The following is a 19,856-nucleotide window of genomic DNA, read 5'->3' as shown; positions in this document are numbered from 1 at the left end:
AACTAATGCACGTACACTTAGTGTCCTACAAACAAGAAATTGTATCCTCTAGATGGTTTTGAATTTAATTAATTAATTCCACGTTGATTATTCTTATAATACTCAGTGATAATTCACATGGAGTCCTAACATAAAACTGTATGATACGATAAACGACTACGATGTGAGGATCCCTAGGATCCCCACAAAGTGGATCAGGAGATCCTGTACATATCACCAACTTTTCCTCACCAAATCAAATGTTCAATGGCAACTTTCATTTTTATTCACTCTATATATCACATGACAAGAAAGACAAACTGATTACCTGATTGAATTTTAAACTCAGTTAGGACACAAAGGATAATCTTCAGTGCAAAACTAAGTTATCGTCCTTTATATTTTTAATGTCGAATCATGATCAACTATAAATGGTAGTCAACTCAAGGATGAACAACACATTGTAAAATTAGAAAGTGTCTCCATCGACATTATCGAATACCATATGATATATATATATATATATATATATATATATTTTCTTTTCTTATTTTGTTATTCAAATGAATTCAAACAATGGATGCCAAGATAAAAGAAGTGATCAAAACATGTCATTTTCTCAAATTTCTCATTGTGGATGATCAGACAACGACATTGATGAGAAAGTTTGAAACTTTGGTAACCGTAGGACGAGGATACACTTCAGGATCCAATGGCTTCCCTTCCTAAGACAGATAGTAGCTCAAGAAAAGTTCACGAGGCGTTATGGCCTCTGTTGCTTTCGGCTCCAGCAGCACAATGCTGTGAGCCTTGAGGCTGTACACTATGAACAGAGAGGTCGTACAGGCGTACATCATTAACAGAGACGCCACTAAGCGCCGCCACCACATACGACGACTCATTTTGGAGGGAGAGGGTCCGTCGGTGATGCTACTGGTGAGGAGGAAGATAAGTGGATTAGAGTTCCTTTGGAGGTAGTGTTGGTGGTGACTGGTGAGGGTAAAAAACGGTGAAGTCAGCACCACCATATATTCGTGACACTGGTTTGTTCGTAATGAGCAAACACGTGGGCTGGAGAAAGAGGAAGAGAGGCCCAATTGAAATCCAATGGGCTCTATGTTGGCTCAATTATATTACCTCTCTAATTTCAAGGCCCAAAAGTGTAACTTTTTTTATTGTCTGACCCAAAGGTATAACTAGATAAGCTAATCCACATAACCATACGCTTTGAAGCCAGGTTAACTTTATTCTCAAATATGAATGTGACCCCGTAAATAAAGGCCAGGTGTAGCCATACCTTGTAGCAAGGTGGTGGTGGCATTCAAGGATGGATAATACTTAGCTCCTTGTAAGAAAGAGATTATTGTTTCATACATAACAACGCGACTTTATTTAACCGTACAAGCATCATAATTTGAATTGATTATTCTCTTTATTATCATCTTAGATTATCTCTAGAAAATTTCATTAGTTTTGAACACCGTTTAGCCATTCATATATTTCGAATAAATCAATGGCCATGGTAATGAGTAATATTCTCTTGATTAACATCAACGTGTTTGATTCGTATGGATTAATGACTAAACAATCTTTAATCGAAATATAATTTTTTAGAAATGATTTTTAGATGATAATGATAAAGAGTTTGAACGGTTAGAATTATAACGATTGTAAGGTGAAACAATGTCATGTTATCATGTAAGGTTCTTCCTCTTTACATGTAAGGAGCCAAATAGTGTCATTCAAAGATAGTCGCTTCACCACCAATCTTGTAAGTATGAGAAAATTGTAGTAATGGTCCCTCAACTTTAACAAAATTGGAGCTCCAATGTTCCCACAACTAAAAATCCATGACCATTGGTCTCTTAACTCATCAAAACGTGTAGTTAAGGTTATTTTCATCAACTTCTTTAGAATTCTATCAAAATGAGTCATGTTGGAAGAATTAGTGCTACAAGTGGGTTAAAGTTAAAGGACCATTGCTCAAATTAGGTTAAAGTTAAGGGAATCTTTCTCCAATTAGGTTAAAGTTGAGAGACCATGACTATAATTTCCTCTGTAAATATTGCAGTTGTGTCAAGTAAGGAGGAATAACTTCTTATTTGTCAAGAGCCAGACAATGTCCCTTAAAAATAGTCGCATCACCACCTCTTGTAATTATTGAATTGGCTGCTTGGAACTGCTCTTGTTATGAAATAGTTTTATTCATAAGGGTTTTCTATATAAGTGTTTTATCGTAAGTGCTTTTTTTAGAAAATGATGTTATGACTTAGAAGCATTTTAAATTCTTCTCCCAAATGTATATATGAGTATTTTTATTGTCAAAAAAACATTTTGAACTTTTTTAAAAGCAGTCTCAAACAACTATCACTATTGAAGAGCCCATTAAAGACATACATATTTGTGGTTTTTTTTTTTTTTTAAATTAAATTCATTGAATACACAAATTACTTTGTAGGATCATTATCCGGAACAATATTTATTGAATCACCATAACCAAATAGTGAAGACATAACTGGCGTAGCCACACCAAAAGCTACGGTGGGCTGTAGCTCATGAAGGGTTTGTGGCAATATGTATACATATTTTAGTGTATAGTCTAATATAATAGAAAAAAAAAGTGCAAGAAGAATTATATTTAATGAAACTAGCCCAATGAGTATTTAGCACAACTAAAAATATAAAAATTACCATGAAAATTGAGATATCATGTTCAAGATTATTTTGCTTTGATTTAGTGGTCTTTATATTGTTGAGTCCCACATCAGTAGTAGAAAAAAAAAAGTAATAGTTTAAATATTATAACCCCACTCTAAGACCAACTCCAATGGTGGGCTAAAAGCCAAATTACCCCCCAAAATTTCCCCCCAAACGCACTCCAACCCAAGGGGAAATTTTGAGCTAAATGCTAAATGTTAAACCAATGCCAAATTCCCCCCGAAATTTAGCCCAGAAATCAGGGTGGACTCTACCCAATATTTATCGGAATTTAAATTTTTTTATATTAAAATGTTCATAAAATTAATTTACGATAGTCTACATATTTTTTTTTTTTTAAATTTAATTTAACAAAAAAAAAGCCTAAATTCATTCTTTAATAATCACGAGCTAAAATTTTAGGGTAGAATAGTTGGAGTAGAAAAGTTGTTTTTGGGCTAAAAGCTAAATTTTTCGGGCTAAAAAATTTGACTTTTAGCCCAACCATTGGAGATGGTCTAACTAACACCGTGACCGTTTGTGATAAAACCTCATACCTGACGTATTGTGCAGTAGTAATTACCAAGTTGTGAACAGATTGTTGGAAGTGGTCCATTGGCCCGTCTCTCTGATAATTCTACATATATTAGTTTCAATCAATTTTTGTTAAGATTGCCTTTACTTCGACTTTCATTGTTTTGTTTTGTACTAGTTGTGTGGATGTAGTTGAGATATCATGTCATCTCCAACCAAAGGGTCCTAAGGGCCAGAGGGCCGAAAAACCCCCGAAAACCGTCTCCAACTGAGGGCTAGGCCAGAGGGCTCGTGGGCCCTAAGAAATCTAAAAGGGCCAAAGGGCCAACTGGCTAGCCACTTTCAACTAGCCCACTGGCTAGCCCAATTTCAATTTTTTTTTTTTTTTTTGTTCTTTTCCATTAGCCCAGCCCTTTTTTTTTTTTTTTTTTATTCTTTTCTATTGTCCAGCCCACTTTAGGGTTTAGGGCTTAGTTTTTTTTATGGTCCCAGCCCATTTTTTGTTTTTATGCCCAGCAGCCTTTTTTTCTACCTTTTTTTTTTTTTTTTTTTTAATTTCTAATTTTTTTTCCTACATCATTTCTGACATATTTTTCACTATTTCATAATATCTTACCTCATTTTATTTCAATTCTTCACATTCCATACTATAGCCCTTTGGCCCTCGATAGGAAACAGTTTTTTGTGATAGGGCTAAAATGAGCCCTATGGCCCTCGGTTGGAGATAGTAAGGAATATGGCTCTGCACTGTTCATTAAAATACTAATTTCTTAGAGGGCCAGAGGGCTAAAACGAGCCTTCTAGCCAGCCTTTAGTTGGAGATGGCCTCAAGTTTTTTTTTTTATCTTCTTCTTGTGTTTGCATTTAATATATGTGAAATTTGATGATTCATTGTAATTTTTGCAGTTTACAATTAACGAAGTTTATTGAGTTCATGCCAAACAAATTTTAAGTATACAAATACAGAAGTTAAACTTAAATTTTTGCATACAATACGTATGTAGCAAAAAAAAATCATTTGATTTTGGGGTAATCTTTTTAGCTAGCTCAGCCATAAAAAAATTTCTAGCTCCGCCCTATTACCCTTAAGAAAAGAACAATAAGTTGAAGTCCAAATGCCGTTAGGCTTAGGCTTATAGCTCAAATATTTTAGAGCCTTAACCTTTGCACTCGCGTTTCTTATTATATACGAGTTATCCCCTCCAAATTTATTGTTTTTCCAGTCATTATTTTCTGGTTGAATTCAATCAATTTCGCTAAGTGATCAATGAGGTTTAGTGGAGAAATTTTTCAACGTGATCGGTAAACGGGATGGTATACCATGTGTTACTATACAAATGGTGGGATACGTGTGTAGTTAATAACTTAAAAAATAAAAATTTTTACCACTTATATAAAAACACGTGGTGTGCCTTCCGTATTCCGGTCATAATGAAAATTTTCTCGATCTAGTGATCTACCATCAGAGTAAGGAAGAACTTTCAGCCAATGCTGTTGGTGATCAAAATCTCAACTTTTTATTACTTTACACAAAGTTTTGTTTTCCTTAAACCATCGAGCATTATGTAGCTTCTGATTTTCTTAACATAAAAAAAAAAAAAGCAAAGAAAATTACGACAGAATAATAAAGCAATATTGTAGCATCATTTAAAAATGCAAATTGGAAACTAAAGAGAGAAAAAAATGAAGTAAATAAGCAGTTAGAAGTCGTAATCAAGAGACAAAGAAAAAAGAAAACCCTAATAAAAATTAAAAGGAAAGCCCAGCAAGCAGCCACAAACGAACAAGGAAGAACATCACAGACATTCAGACCCTACATACATTCCAAACACAACAAAGAATCACAAGTTGAAGTTAGTGAAGAATTCTCTTTCTTTTTTTAAATTTCCACGCAGGTCCCTACCAAACCGGCCACCGTCCAATAACTTACATTAAAAATTCATTACCAATGAGTTTTGGTGCTGTTAGGCGGCTCTTGTCTTTGACTTGTTAATAGTGTTTAGCACTAATTGGTTTCCAACTAAGTTCAGATCACCAGTGAAAAGCAGAAGGGAAGGAAAAAACTTGACGTTGAACTAACTTCTTAATTTCCACTTCTTCAGTTTTTCCCCAAGTGATACGAGTACGACTTTAATTAAACCGTATGTTGTCAGTAATCCGTACGTGTGTGAAATTAAAAGGTGTTTAGTCGCTTTTATGGATACATGGATACATAGACAGGCACTACAAATTAAAGCTAAAAATCCAAAACCAACTTTATGTATATAAACGTGATTCAGATTAATAGTTTGATAACATAATTTAACGTCATTAGAGTGGTCCAGATGGGTACGTAGAAATTGCAATGTGAACGGTTGGAGCCGGAAAACATTTCGTTTTGCCATATTGATTCTAACTGTAAACACGAGTGGAATTAGGGTACGGTCTGCTTCCAAAAGATAGGCCACACTTAAACGACTTATATTCTGGAAGTATTTTTGTGTGTTTCTCAACTGCAATAATTGCATTCGATCGATGGATATATATTTGTATTATTTTCAGATGCTTACTTTGATGTGGGTAAGGGTAACCGGCCGGCCATTGAGCTTGCAGGAGGCTGTCTAAATACACTGACCTCCAACGTAACCAGAGGCCCCAAGAAAAGGTGACACATAGGGATACATGCATTTGACAAATACCAGAAATCATTGGGTGATTAGGGGCCTCTAATTTCTCTCGTATAGCACCCTCTTTAACATAATAATCTTTTTCAGGTATTTTTTTTTTCTATAATATACGTACTCACCTCCCTCTAAATTAACTAAGGTATATACCTTTAGTAGACCCTACAAGTCGTTTAGAAGAATCGTATGTTACTATAGCGATCAGTCATATCGCTTGCATAAACAAATGACATCCTTTGAGGCGTGAATAACGTTTCCTATATATACTAAAACTTAATTTGAATAGTCTTATTTAAGGTACAATACTTCATGAAGAAGCACAATACTAAAGAATAAATTAAATATGCCATAAATTAAGGGGAAGCAATGTTGCTTAGATTCCATCAATGTGTCTAATTGCTTTGGTTGTGGTAGGAACTAGGAAGGGAAGGCCACTAAGTTTTGAGTTGGAAATAATAAAGGAGAATAAAAGGAAGAAGATGATTATATTAAATAGAAAAGTAATCCGCATATCTTTCGTCAATCATAAGCTTCGACTTGGTGTGCTTTCAGTAATTAATCAGTTGTAACCTTCAACTATATAGTAGTTTAGTTAATTAGTATGTGAAAAGCATGGAGACTTAATGACAAACCCACTCGCAAATCTTCTTTCCTATTAAATTATAGAATATATATCATTATTTCTCAATGTCATACAAAATGCCATACAACTGTAAAATTCTATCCTTAGAGTATATGGGTGATGATCATAATTCATAAGTAGCTTCTATCTAGGCTCAATCATCGTACAATTAGCTTTTGCAAGAGTGGAGCAAAGGTTCAATCATCCTCACAAGGTAGGCTCACTCTCCTATGCTCAAAATATATCGAATTATGTTCCAAAGTCTATGAAGAGAATTGAATCTACAGCCTAACTACCTAAGCTAATCCTTTTAACAAATCTATATATATTATGACAAGTAGTGCTACTATCGAATACTTTTCAGGAAGATGTACATGAATTTTTATTTATTCGAAATATGGTTAGGCCAAGCTTAATTAACATAAAGAAATAAAATGGTTTGGCAAACACTAGAAATAATTGAAAAAGGTGGTTCGACTACTTTATCATGGATGTATATATTAAGTGGAGGCAATTTTCAACGGGAGTAGTCCAATTAATCAATTAATATTGTGCCATCTGTTTGCATGATCAGATGAATATCTTACATATATTTTCCTTTCATGCTTTTGAATGCGTTTGACCATCTTTGTCATATGTAACTACTTTTTATAGTTCATTATATCCATGAAAAGCAATATTAATTAATATGATAATCCCATTTGGATTACACCTGTTATTTGAAGCACATTACGAATAATTCTCATGTTTGCGTTTAGTTCTCGATGCCATGTTTTGAAAATGCTTTTAAACAAACTAAAACTCTTGTTAGATAACCAAAATTGTTTTAGCAATGTTTGACAACAAATTTTACAAATGCTTATGAGTAGCGAACGCATTTTAGACTAGTATTTGAACAACTACATAAAATACATATGCCTCTTCAAAAAGCACTTAAATTTTGCATAGTTTTCTTTTCCACTTTTGTCAATTATAAGCACTTGTAAGGGTAAGTGTTTACGACAAAGATAGTATGGAATTGACCATAATGTTAGCCCACCTCAAGTCTCCTTCGACGGTTGAAGGAATGTGTGGCTCACGATTATTTAACTAATTAGACAAGCGATATGTATAAAAATTTGATTGCCGTTGAATAACGCATGAAAGGTTCAAACTATTTTTGAGAGAAACAACAAAAACAAGTTTCTGTTTCACATGAAAACAATTGCAGTTTATTTTTTCTGCATGGCCTACTACGATAATTAATGAACCAGAATTATTAGAAGCACTTGTCAATTGTATATATTTGTATAAAAACAAAAGGAGAGCATAAAGATGGTGACCTCTCTCTATATATATGCATGAACATTTTTCTGTGAAATAGGCCGGGCAAAAATTATAGAGATAGAGAAACCAGTAATTGGTTAAGCAGTCAATTATATCAGGGATGTCCTTGTTTTTGGTGGTAGTCAATTATTTTGGAGATGGCAGTTTGGAATATTCCGGTATATTAATATTAGTGAATAAGGGAACTTGCTAAGCCACACACAATGTATGTCATATATTATCAATTTGATATTGAATCTGTTATTTATGCAAGTCAAACTTAAGACTTATAACAGTCTTATTATAGGTTAAGATGAATATTATTAAAATGTATGCCTCACGTAGGAATGAACAATATTAGTTGAAGTGGTAAAAAGATAAATATAAAAAGTCATTCATTATATATTCACACATCTTTGGATGATAAACTAACCAAAAGTATATTGTACCACATGGATTTGGATCCTCTCCTGAGCAGGGGGTTCGAATCCTCCTGATCCAATAACACGGACCGTTGAATTTTGATCCAACAACTACAAACAAGGGGTCCCTCTAAAAGTTATAATAATTGTAGCTATTAGATCAAAATCCAACGATCCGTGTTATTGGTTCAGGAGGATTCGGACCCTCTGCTCAGGAGAGAATCCAAATCCGTACCACATAACTTTTGATGTTCTATTTTGTTGGACAAAACTTTTTAGTTCATACAGTTATACGCATATATAAATCTTATAGAGTAAGTATAACCTTAAAACTCATCCTATCTCATCTCACCTAATATAATCAAAGAAGAATAATGCTAGAGATATTCCAAAAAATTCTATACTTTGAACAGTATTTTGTACGGAGATTCGCGTATGATGTTAATTTGTAACCTACCATTCATCAAATGCCAAGTATTGAGAAAAACAAGTATTGTCAACAAGCATCCGAATGAATGAAAAATGCTGGTAACGAAGGTTAGTTGAGTTAGTTGGGACTGGTTATCATCATTAGACAAGGTCTAGGTTCGAGTTTGTTATCAGCAACCATTTTGGTAGGTGATCTATAAAAATCAAAAGAGTTAAGATTTTCTCTATAAATACTCAAAAAGGCTTGTGGTATATTCTGCCCTTAAGATGAGGTAGCCTCCCCTTCCTCTTTCTTGTATCGAGAAAAAAAAAAATGCTACACAGAAGTTAAAATAAATGACACCAAGGGATTTTCCATATATAGTGTTAAAAAGCCAAAGAACGAGAAAAAAGAACAAACATATTATAAATTTATACTATTATTTTACTAACCGAAAAGAGTAAAAAAGGACTACATATGCGATAAGACGATTATATAATGCAAAATGATTATATCTTACTAATTTAAAAGTTTTAACATATAGCTACTTAGTATTACGATTTAATAGTTATTTTTTTCAATTGTAACGGAAAGGTTTTGGGTTTCATTCTCGTCAAGGCGAATTTGAACCACATTATTACTAAACTATTATGAGACTTAAGCTACTCCCCCACCTTTTAGTGTAGATAATATTGTTTGTTTAAAAAAAAAATTTAACATATAAAACTGAAATATTGTGATACACTAAATTGTTAAAGGGTTGTTTGATAACTATTTTATTTTCAATTTTTAGTTTTTAGTTCTTTCGAAAAATTGAAAACTCATTTGATAACTAATTTCAATTTTTTTTTTAACGATAAAAATTTCATTAAATAAGAATAGAAACATTTACATAAGCAGCCAGAGTATTGAATAATTACTCTGACTCAAACTCAAACCTATTATGAAAGCCACCTTCCTTGGACACAAACGACAACTAAGTGGGCTGCCTTATTACAATCACAAGAAACATAACAAAACTCAACAGACCTTTCAATTGTTACTGCAGAATTCGAATATCGAAAAGAATGCCTTCTATCGTTACCTCACTCTGCAAATTACCATTTATCATCGCAATAAGATTTTTAGATCAAACTCTATATGAACGTCCAAGAAGCCATGTTCTACGCACACCCCTACCGCGGCTCTAACTGCCTCTGCCTCCGCCACCAAGCTGGACACACACGGGGTACTTGCCGATACCACCTGCTGCCTTTAAAATCCAAGCGAAGTCCCTTGCAACCCATCCAAAACCTCCCATCCCCTTTACTGTAAGCGCCATACAACAACGTTGCGAAAACGACACCGTTGGCATTACAACACTCAAGTACATGCATGTACGAAGGGACAAGTAAAGTTTGTGTACGATGGATGCATACGGTCTTGTTTCAAAAGGCAGGAATCATGGATGCGTATGCATCTCTCCCCTTCCAGTCTTCCACTTCACCCAAATCCCAAAGCAACCTAAAAACCGAATGAAGTATTTTTTTTCTCACCATCATTTAGTGTGACGTATATTCATCATCTTATTTATTATCGTTAAATGAGTTTGAATTTCAAAATTCAAACTTATCTAACGATGATAAATAAAATAGTAAATATACATCACATTAAATAGTGATAAACAAAAATGCATTAAAAAAGCGAAACACGAAACACCCAACCGTAACCCAAAAGAGATGCTGTCTTTCTCGATAACCTCGCCGCCCAAAATGCGTGATAGCTGGCATTGCAACCACTCATGACGCGGCCTCCCTTCTATCCCTTCTTATCCTCAACGGAAACGGACACCAACACATATCTGATATCTTTGAGCTTATAATATTGAGTCGAATGTGACCATGCATTATCTATCATATTGGTTCGAATGTTAACTTTGAAATAACCAATTTTAAATGTATAAAAAACCCTCTTGGCCAAAAGATGTAATATTTATGTAATACATGCTGATTTTTATCTCCAAGAGAAAGAAAAAAAAGTATAACCTTATCTTGAAGCAAAAACCTACATTTGTCTCTCTCATAATTGTAGAGGAAAGCTTTATATATTTTAATTGGAAATTGTTATTGGTTTTCAAAAATATTCTTTTTGCACAGCAAACTTTATATATTTAAGAAAAAACATAATTGTGAGGATTGCAAAATGAAATTTTTTAAAATGCCAATAATAATTTCTCATTTTAAATATGAGTCTCTTCACTATTAATGCTCTTAGATTAGAATTTTTTGGATGATATAGTTGCCAACATAATAACATGATACTGGCATATATATATACTACATAGCGTCATTATCAATAATATAAACCAAATAGTTGTAGATGATTTTTTTTTTCTAAAAAAAAGGGACAACTAGTAACAAACCATTATTATCCACTCTTTTCGGGCCCAAAGAGGCTATGAGGAATTCATCATGCCCGTGGCCAACTCAGAGCATCAAACCCAAGACCTTCCACATTTTTTTATTTATTTGGGAGCCGCAATTCGCACTCTTTATCACTAGGCCATTTGTTGTGGTTAAATAGTTATAGTTGACAAATGATGAAAATAACTATTCAATTAGCCAGCTATTATGATCTTTTAGTTCAATATCCTCTTCTCGTTTTTCTTACATAACAATTATTTTTACATTAAGAGAGGGGATAATTAATTGATATCAAACTCTTCATGGACGAGATTTGAACTTAGATTTCTTACATACAATTACAAGCGAAAAAATAGCATTTGAACGTCATCTTTAAAAATAAAAACAAAGTGTAATTTATTTAGGGATATTTATTGATTTGCCTCTTGAACTTGTATGCAGCTACCAATTCCCCCTATACTTTAATTTTAGCCGATTACCCCTTTGAACTTTTTTAATTAGCCAATTTTCCCTTGAACTTTAATTTTAGCCGATTACCTCATGAACTTTTATAAATAACCAATTCCTCCCTAGCGTTAAATTTTAAAAACTTTCATTCAATTTTTCATCATTTTTGCCCTTATACAGTTGCCATGTGTTGTTTCCGTAATGGAAAATTGGATGAAAAATTTAAAATCTAACTCCAGGAGGAAATTGGCTATTTGTGAAAGTTCAAGAGAATAATCGGCTAAAATTAAAATTTAAGTGGGAAATTAGCTAATTATAAAAGTTCAAGGGAGTAACCAGATAAAATTAGAGTTCATAGAAAAATTAGCAGTTTTATACAACTTCAAGAGGTAAATCAACAAATATGCCATTTATTTATGAATTGGATGAAATATTTGGGTTATGATGGTGCCACATCATCAGAAGGCAGGGTGGTGCCGTGGGGTTAGGTTCGAGTAAGGATCCTCGTCGGATCCTATTTGTGAGGATCTCGGGAATTATTTAATTACATCCGTTCAAATTAGATCATACGGTCATTTTTTGTCAGATAGTGTTTATATTCAATTTTAAATAAAAAAATTTACAATAATTATTGATCACATGATATACGATAAATAAATATAATTTAAAATTTTCCGAAACCCTCGTAAAAAGAATTCGACTAAAATCCTTACTCGTGAGGTTCAACAACTTGAGGACGTGGAGGGGAGAAATTCAGTTCTACGATGCATAGGACGGAGACTTGTCGGAGCTCAAACAATGAATTTCGGGCACACACGTGGCACCGGAAACAGAAGAACATGTGTGTCATCTATATTTTCATAACAACTGTCATATTTGTCCGTTTAACACAGGGCGTCTACTTTCCCAATTAAGCTTGTTTTCCACGTAACCCGTAGAATGGGGATAATAATTCAGGAGAGAGGGCTTTCCGCATGGATTCCATGTTTATGGCGCTTTTCTTTTTCATTTTTTTCGTCTTCCTTTTATTCTCATATTTGCCATACCGACAGTTGTTAGAACGGCTGTAGATTTATGCTTTTCACTTTGACATAGTAGTCTTGGTTCCGGTGAGATTATGACGCGCCTTTTTTTTTTTTTTTTTTTTTAAACGATAGTGTTGTATTCATTCAGGAAAAGACCAAATGAAATCTCAACCAAAGACCTCAACAAGGAGGTCAATGATCAAGCTAGGAGGTTGAGCAAACCACTCACACTGTTTCCAATATTTAAACCAAACCTAGCAAGTCTATGAGCAACTGTGTTAGTTTGGCAACGGACATGGGTGCATAATTCTTCAGTGAGTGCGCCGAGAATGCTTTTCATGTCTTCTACTAATTGCCCAATTGATGTTGACATGTTAGTGGAGGTATCACAAAGAGCCGTTGCAATTTGGAGAAAGTGTCATTCCAATAAGAAATTTTTGAAACCCTTCGAGTCCGCCCAAACTGAACAAGCCCTTGCTACCATAACTTCTGCCTACAAGGGAGAAAAGATATCCTGGAACTTTATGCAGGATGCCGCAACAAAATTGTTACATTATTCGACATTTATGTTTGTCGTTGATCTGTCTCTTCAGGTGAAAATTGATGAACTTATTCTCAACATACATGTACATTGGATTGGCATGATTGTGAATCATGTTTAGACTTGTCCTATCTATAAAGTAAAATCCTTATTATTTGTTGTTCTATATCATGTTAGTTATTATTTGTTGTTGGGGTTTTTTAACTTTAATCATTCAAGAAGATTGAAATTAAAAATAAACCTAGTGTTAGATTACATATTGATTATAATCCCTTGATGTGTCCTTAATTCAAAATAATTAATGTGCATTTATTTAACGTCTCCCATTAAATATTTAAATTTATTAATATACAAATTTTAATTTATTTTTTGACCAAAAAAGAGTTTTTTTTTAATTTATTAATTTTATTTAACATTCTTCAAACTTGAAAGGCTCAATTAATGTACCTAAATGTTAGTACCGAAATATATGCACTGAAATATATTATATTAAATTAATATACCTAAATGTGTGTACCAAAATGTATGCACCGAATGTTAGTACGAAAATTTATTATATTAAATTAATGTACCTAAATGTTTATATCGAAATGTATATACCTAAATGTATGTACGAAAATCTATTATAATGAATTTAATGTACCTAAATGAATAAGACAAAGTACATCGAAATATATTGTGTAACAAAAATTAGTTTATATAAATGTTTATACCAAAATATATTAGGATAAATGAAATGAAAATGAAAATGAAAAACAATTAATACATTAAAAATTAGGAAGAAAAAGAGAAATGATTAAAAAATAAAAAATATAATTAATAAATGAGGTTATTAATGCATCAAGGGACTAAAATTAGATTTTGATCTTACTCATGGTTTTAATCCAAAAGTCATATTTGCCGAGGATTAACTGTGACAGCCCGTCCCAGAAAATATTAAAACGTACGCGTAAAAAGACGAAATTCCCCTAGTTCGATTTCTTTACGTTTATTGGTTGTTCTTGAGTTTGGTTGGCATGTTGTAGGCCACACACATTTTCCCACACACCACAACCTTTCCTCCTGTTTCCCTGCACTGTCCCGAGCCCCATTTCCCTTCCCATTTTCTATCCTTTGTACGGACCACACCCAAAACCCATCAAACCTTCACCGATCGTGGAATCCAAGCACATATTCAGACTCGTGAGGCTTGTAGGAGTCCAACCATACCCATTTCAGGTAAGAACACCTTCGTTTTCACGTCGAATCCACGATGCTCGATTTCGGGTACTGTTCATGCACACGTGATTTCTCACGTTTTAGGGAATTTCAAGCTTGTAGGGAGCTTGGTGAGGTCCCTAGGAGGCTCGGGGTGGTTCGTTTGAAGGGTTTGGACGCCGGGATCACGAGTTTCGAGGTTGGCCGGAATTGGGGTGATTTTCCAGGTGAGATTTCGTGGTTTTTAGCCTTGAAAGTAGTACGATTGTGTTCCTCTAGTTCTAAGCTTCATTTTGGTACCAATTTTGTGAAATTTGGGTGATAAACGAAGAAGATATCAAAGTTTGAAAATTTCCCAGTTTTCCGGCGCCGTCGTCGCCGGCGCCGGAGGCTCGCTGGAGAAGACGACTGAATATTCCGTCAAGTCTGACGGAATATTCCTGACGCCGTTAACGGAATCTGTTAAAACTAACGGAATATTCCTAACGGCGTCAACTGACGCCGTCAGCGTGCCAGGCACGTGCCTGCGCGTGGCCGTGCCTTGGCCGGCGCCTGGGGGCGCGTGCGACGGTGAAAAATTATTTTAAAAATATGGGGATGTTCCTGAGATTGAGTAGATCACGTTGGTGTATTCATACACCCCATTTGAGCATTGTATGAGAAGTTATTTCTAAAGGTTTGGTTATGTACTTTAAAATTGACGTTTTTGTAGTTGTTTCGCATATAGGTGATACCTATCCCGAGGACGAGCGTGGTCACTCGAGGCAGGGGGCTACGACCTTTCCACATACCAATGAGTGGGCTTTTGGTTTTCCGTATATACCTATATACATATATTTTCCCAGAAATTGATTTGAATTGTTAATTGCCATATGTCATGCATTATTTTATTGTTGGTTATGCATCGTTAGTTGCATTATTAATCGTACACATATTTATATGCATATTTGGTGCTGTGGACGCACAGGTAAATGTCAGGTAAGTGTTATTCATGTTTACATTCAGTAGTGATTCGAGATGCTTAGAGAGCTCATAACCTGCACCTTCGGTGTTAGTGCTCCCGCCCAGAGTAGGGCATAGTCCTTCACGTGATGTTCACCTCCCGCACCACACGCTCAGCTTGGATCCAAGTTAGGTGCACAGTCCTGTCGTACAGACCACTTTAGGTGGTTCCGACTCGTAGGTGACCCGCGATTATTCGCCCAGCCTTCACGTGATCGTAGCACTAGAGCGTATATATGTATTACACCCAGGCCTATCGTACATACCACTTTAGGTGGTTCCGACTCGTGTGCAGGTCCAGTTAGTGAGTTTGAGACTTGAGCTCTAGATGCAGCCGTACAGGTCACGTTAGGTGACTCCGGCTGCCAGATTATATGTTATCGATATGATTTACACCTGAGCACTTGCATTTCATTTTGAGGATTTGGCATGGCATATTCTTGAGCATGATTAGTATATATATACGTATATCTATTTTCTGGGAAGTATACAGGTTTTACGGCGAGGGGTTAGAACGTATTTATTAATGGTTTTCGAAAAGCTTTGTTTTTCCTCACTCACGCTTTTGTTTTGCGCCCCTCTAGGTTCTAGTTGACTAGCAGGTTTGGTGGTTTCCCAGAGGGTTATCCCGGCATTTCTGACAGACATTCACCAGCGTAGGGCCACCTTCGGGTGTACTGTTGTCGCATCATTTTCATTTGGATTGCTTTAGGTTTATGCTCTGAACTTGTGTCTCACTTACGCTAGCACTTGTTTCTATTACTTGTTGTGTGTCAGTTTTTATTTATTCGTACTATTTACATTACTATTTTATTAGCTTCCGCACTGTGCACATGGCTACGTCACTTCCACGTGACGGCCAGCATGCCCTGGTCTCAATCAGGGTGTGTCAGTTTGGTTTCAGAGCCTAGGTTTGGCAGTCCTATGTTTTTGTGAGTATTTTAATGGTTTTGATGTCTTCTGTCAGAATTATGCCGCCTCGTCGGGAACCACGTCGCTCTACTGAGCCTAGTTTCCCCGATGTTGCTCAGCTGGGGGAAGTTATTGCTACAGTCATTCAGTCGGTGATCCGTCCTCCCCTGTACAATTTGAAATTGGATAAGTTTGAAGGTAGTGAAGGTCATGAGGGTGCAGAGAGATGTTGAGAAGACTTTTTGTGTGTTGCACAATCAGGGGAACCTTCCTGTTGAGAGGTGGGTTGAGACGACATCATGGTTTCTGGGTAAGGAGTCTGCAGCCTGGTGGGAGCAGGAATCTCGTCGTTTGACTCCAGCTGAGAAGACTGATTGGGATGTTAATTGCCATATGTCATGCATTATTTTATTGTTGGTTATGCATCGTTAGTTGCATTATTAATCGTACACATATTTATATGCATATTTGGTGCTGTGGACGCACAGGTAAGTGTTATTCATGTTTACATTCAGTAGTGATTCGAGATGCTTAGAGAGCTCATAACCTGCACCCTCGGTGTTAGTGCTCCCGCCCAGAGTAGGGCACAGTCATGTCGTATAGACCACTTTAGGTGGTTCCGACTCGTAGGTGACCCGCGATTATTCGCCTAGCCTTCACGTGATCGTAGCACTAAAGTGTATATATGTATTACACCCAGGCATGTCGTACAGACCACTTTAGGTGGTTCCGACTTGTGTGCAGGTCCAGTTAGTGAGTTTGAGACTTGAGCTCTAGATGCAGCCGTACAGGTCACGTTAGGTGACTCCGACTGCCAGATTATATGTTATCGATATGATTTACACCTGAGCACTTGCATTTCATTTTGAGGATTTGGCATGACATATTCTTGAGCATGATTTGTATATATATACGTATATCTATTTTCTGGGAAGTATACAGGTTTTACGGCGAGGGTTAGAACGTATTTATTAATGGTTTTCTAAAAGCTTTGTTTTTGCCCACTCACGCTTTTGTTTTGCGCCCCTCCAAGTTCTAGTTGATTAGCAGGTTTGGTGGTCTCCCAAAGGGCTCTCCCGGCATTTCTGACAGACATTCACAGCGTTGGGCCACCTTCGGGTGTACTGTTGTCGCATCATTTTCATTTGGACTGCTTTAGGCTTATGCTCTGAACTTGTGTCTCACTTATGCTAGCACTTGTTTCTATTACTTGTTGTGTGTCAGTTTTTATTTATTCGTACTATTTACATTACTATTTTATTAGCTTCCGCACTGTGCACATGGCTACGTCACTTCTACGTGACGGCCAGCATGCCCTGATCTCGATCGGGGTGTGTCATTAACAAATTGTTAGATGGAATCGAAGCTGATAGCGTAAGAATTTGTAATTTGTAATATTTTATTATATTAAAAATAGTACAAGACTAAATTATTGTGTCATAAACAACAAAGATGGGATTGATTAAATAAGAAGAAGTTTTGAAAAATGTCTTATACAAGATTAAAAATTGATTTTAATCCCTAAACTCTATTTAATATCAACATATTAAATGTCTCTCTTTTTTATTTATAATTTTATGGTGTTCATAAATTAAATTTTATGAAAATATTATAAATTTTAATTCTCATTATAATAAGTATCTTATATAAGAAAATATTTTCACAAAGATTATTCCGTACACATATTTTTGCATGTTTTCTTATGTGCCCCTAATTCATTACAATATATTTAGGTACGAACATTTCGGTACACTAGGTTAGTATAATATGTTTAGGTACGGATATTTCGGTACACTAGTTTATTATAATATATTTAGGTACACTAATTATCAGAAGAAAAATAAATATAATGAATTAAAATGTGTATAATAATAAATAATTTTAATTTTAATGTAATGACATTAAATAAGATATTTATTAAATATTAAAACAAAAAATATAATATAAATTTGAATTAAGTACACATTAGAAGCCTAAAATCAATATCCAATCAAACACTAAGTTTTTATTAAATTTTAATCTTTTTCAAGGATTAAAGTTCAAAAACCTCTTAATAAAAAATTTTCATTTGAGTGATTTGGTAGCTCTGATGCAAATTGCAAAGTTGAGTCGTTAATGATATATGTTGTCGTTCCTTAATTATTTAAAATTTGATCTTTCTGGTAGTTGAACACGTAACCATTTAGCTACCACAATTTGGCATTTTGTTATGGACAAGATCAACAACAAAAATTTTAAGTGGATTATGCTAGAGAGATGATTTTATTTGAACTATATTTTATAAATTTTACGACTTTATTATTTAAGATCGAATTATTGCTAAAATATTATTAACGTTTTTATTTTTCATTAATGACACACTAAATAAATGATAAATTTGATCTAAAATGTTAATTTTACTTGTATTGCTCTTATCAGAAACTGCTTGACCTCGTCTTTCAAAAATTTTCGCAGCCTAAAACAAAAAAGTTAAAAATATATATATGATCACAGATCCCTACGATCCAGCCTTGTAAAACTAGCTAGATGGGTCAAGAAAATACTATCTTTGTAAGATCCCACATCGCCCAGGGAAGTGATCCTTATATGTATATTCCTATCCCTACCTAGCACTAGGCCTTTTGGGAGCTCACTGGCTTCGGGTTCCGTAGGAACTCTGAAGTTAAGCGAGAAGGGGGCTAGAGCAATCCCAAGATAGGTAACCCATTGGGAAGTTCTCGTGTGAGTTCCCAGAAACAAAACTATGAGGGTGTGCTAGGGGGCCCAAAGCGCACAATATCGTGCTACGGTGGAGTCGGGCCCGGAAAGGGATCCCGCCCGGGCGGGGATGTGACAAATTGGTATCAGAGCCTAACCCTGGTCGTGTGTGTGTCGAAAAGGACGTCGGGCCCTTAGGAGGCGTGGATTGTAAGATCCCACATCGCCCAGGGGAGTGATCCTTATACGTATATTCCCATCCCTACCTAGCACGAGGCCTTTTGGGAACTAACTGGCTTCGGGTTCAGTAGGAACTCCGAAGTTAAGCGAAAAGGGGGCCAGAGCAATCCCAGGATGGGTGACCCATTGGGAAATTCTCTTGTGAGTTCCTAGAAACAAAACCGTGAGGGTGTGCTGGGCGCCCAAAGCAGACAATATCGTGCTATGGTGGAGTCGAGCCCGGGAAGTGGTCCTGCCCGGGTCGGGTTGTGACAATCTTCGTGTTTAGTGATAATTAAACAACCAACTTGCAGATTCTCAATCCGATTTCGATGTGGAGACTCAAATTTTATACTTATGTTTTCATATTTGAGTTCTAAAAAGTGGGGTATTTATGTATTTGAGTTAGGAAAATTTGAAATAGGTCCAATTTTATAGACCACCTTTTGAAATAGGTCCAATTTTTAGTGACTTTTGAATTTTGAAATAGGTCCAATTTTTAGTTACTTTGGACCCATATCAAAAAAATCCCATTTGAGTTTTAAGATGGGAAGATGCTAGATAGATTATATTTTTTTTTATAGGGGTGTGATATCCACACACCTCATTTTACTTCTCACACACCTTTTTTTATTTTCTTCTGTTGGATCTGATGAATTGAAGAAGATGAACGGACATAAATTATCAAGGAGTGTGTGAGAAGTAAAATGAGGTGTGTGGATAGTACACCCCATTTTTGTACTATATTTATAAATTATGTGATGTGACAGTTGATAGTTGGAT

This window comes from Pyrus communis, chromosome 15 (genome assembly GCF_041283825.1).
Source record: "Pyrus communis isolate YQ-2024b chromosome 15, ASM4128382v1, whole genome shotgun sequence".
In the NCBI taxonomy this organism is placed as follows: domain Eukaryota; kingdom Viridiplantae; phylum Streptophyta; class Magnoliopsida; order Rosales; family Rosaceae; genus Pyrus; species Pyrus communis.
The sequence above is the reverse complement of the archived record's forward strand: the minus strand, read 5'-3'. Positions refer to the sequence as shown.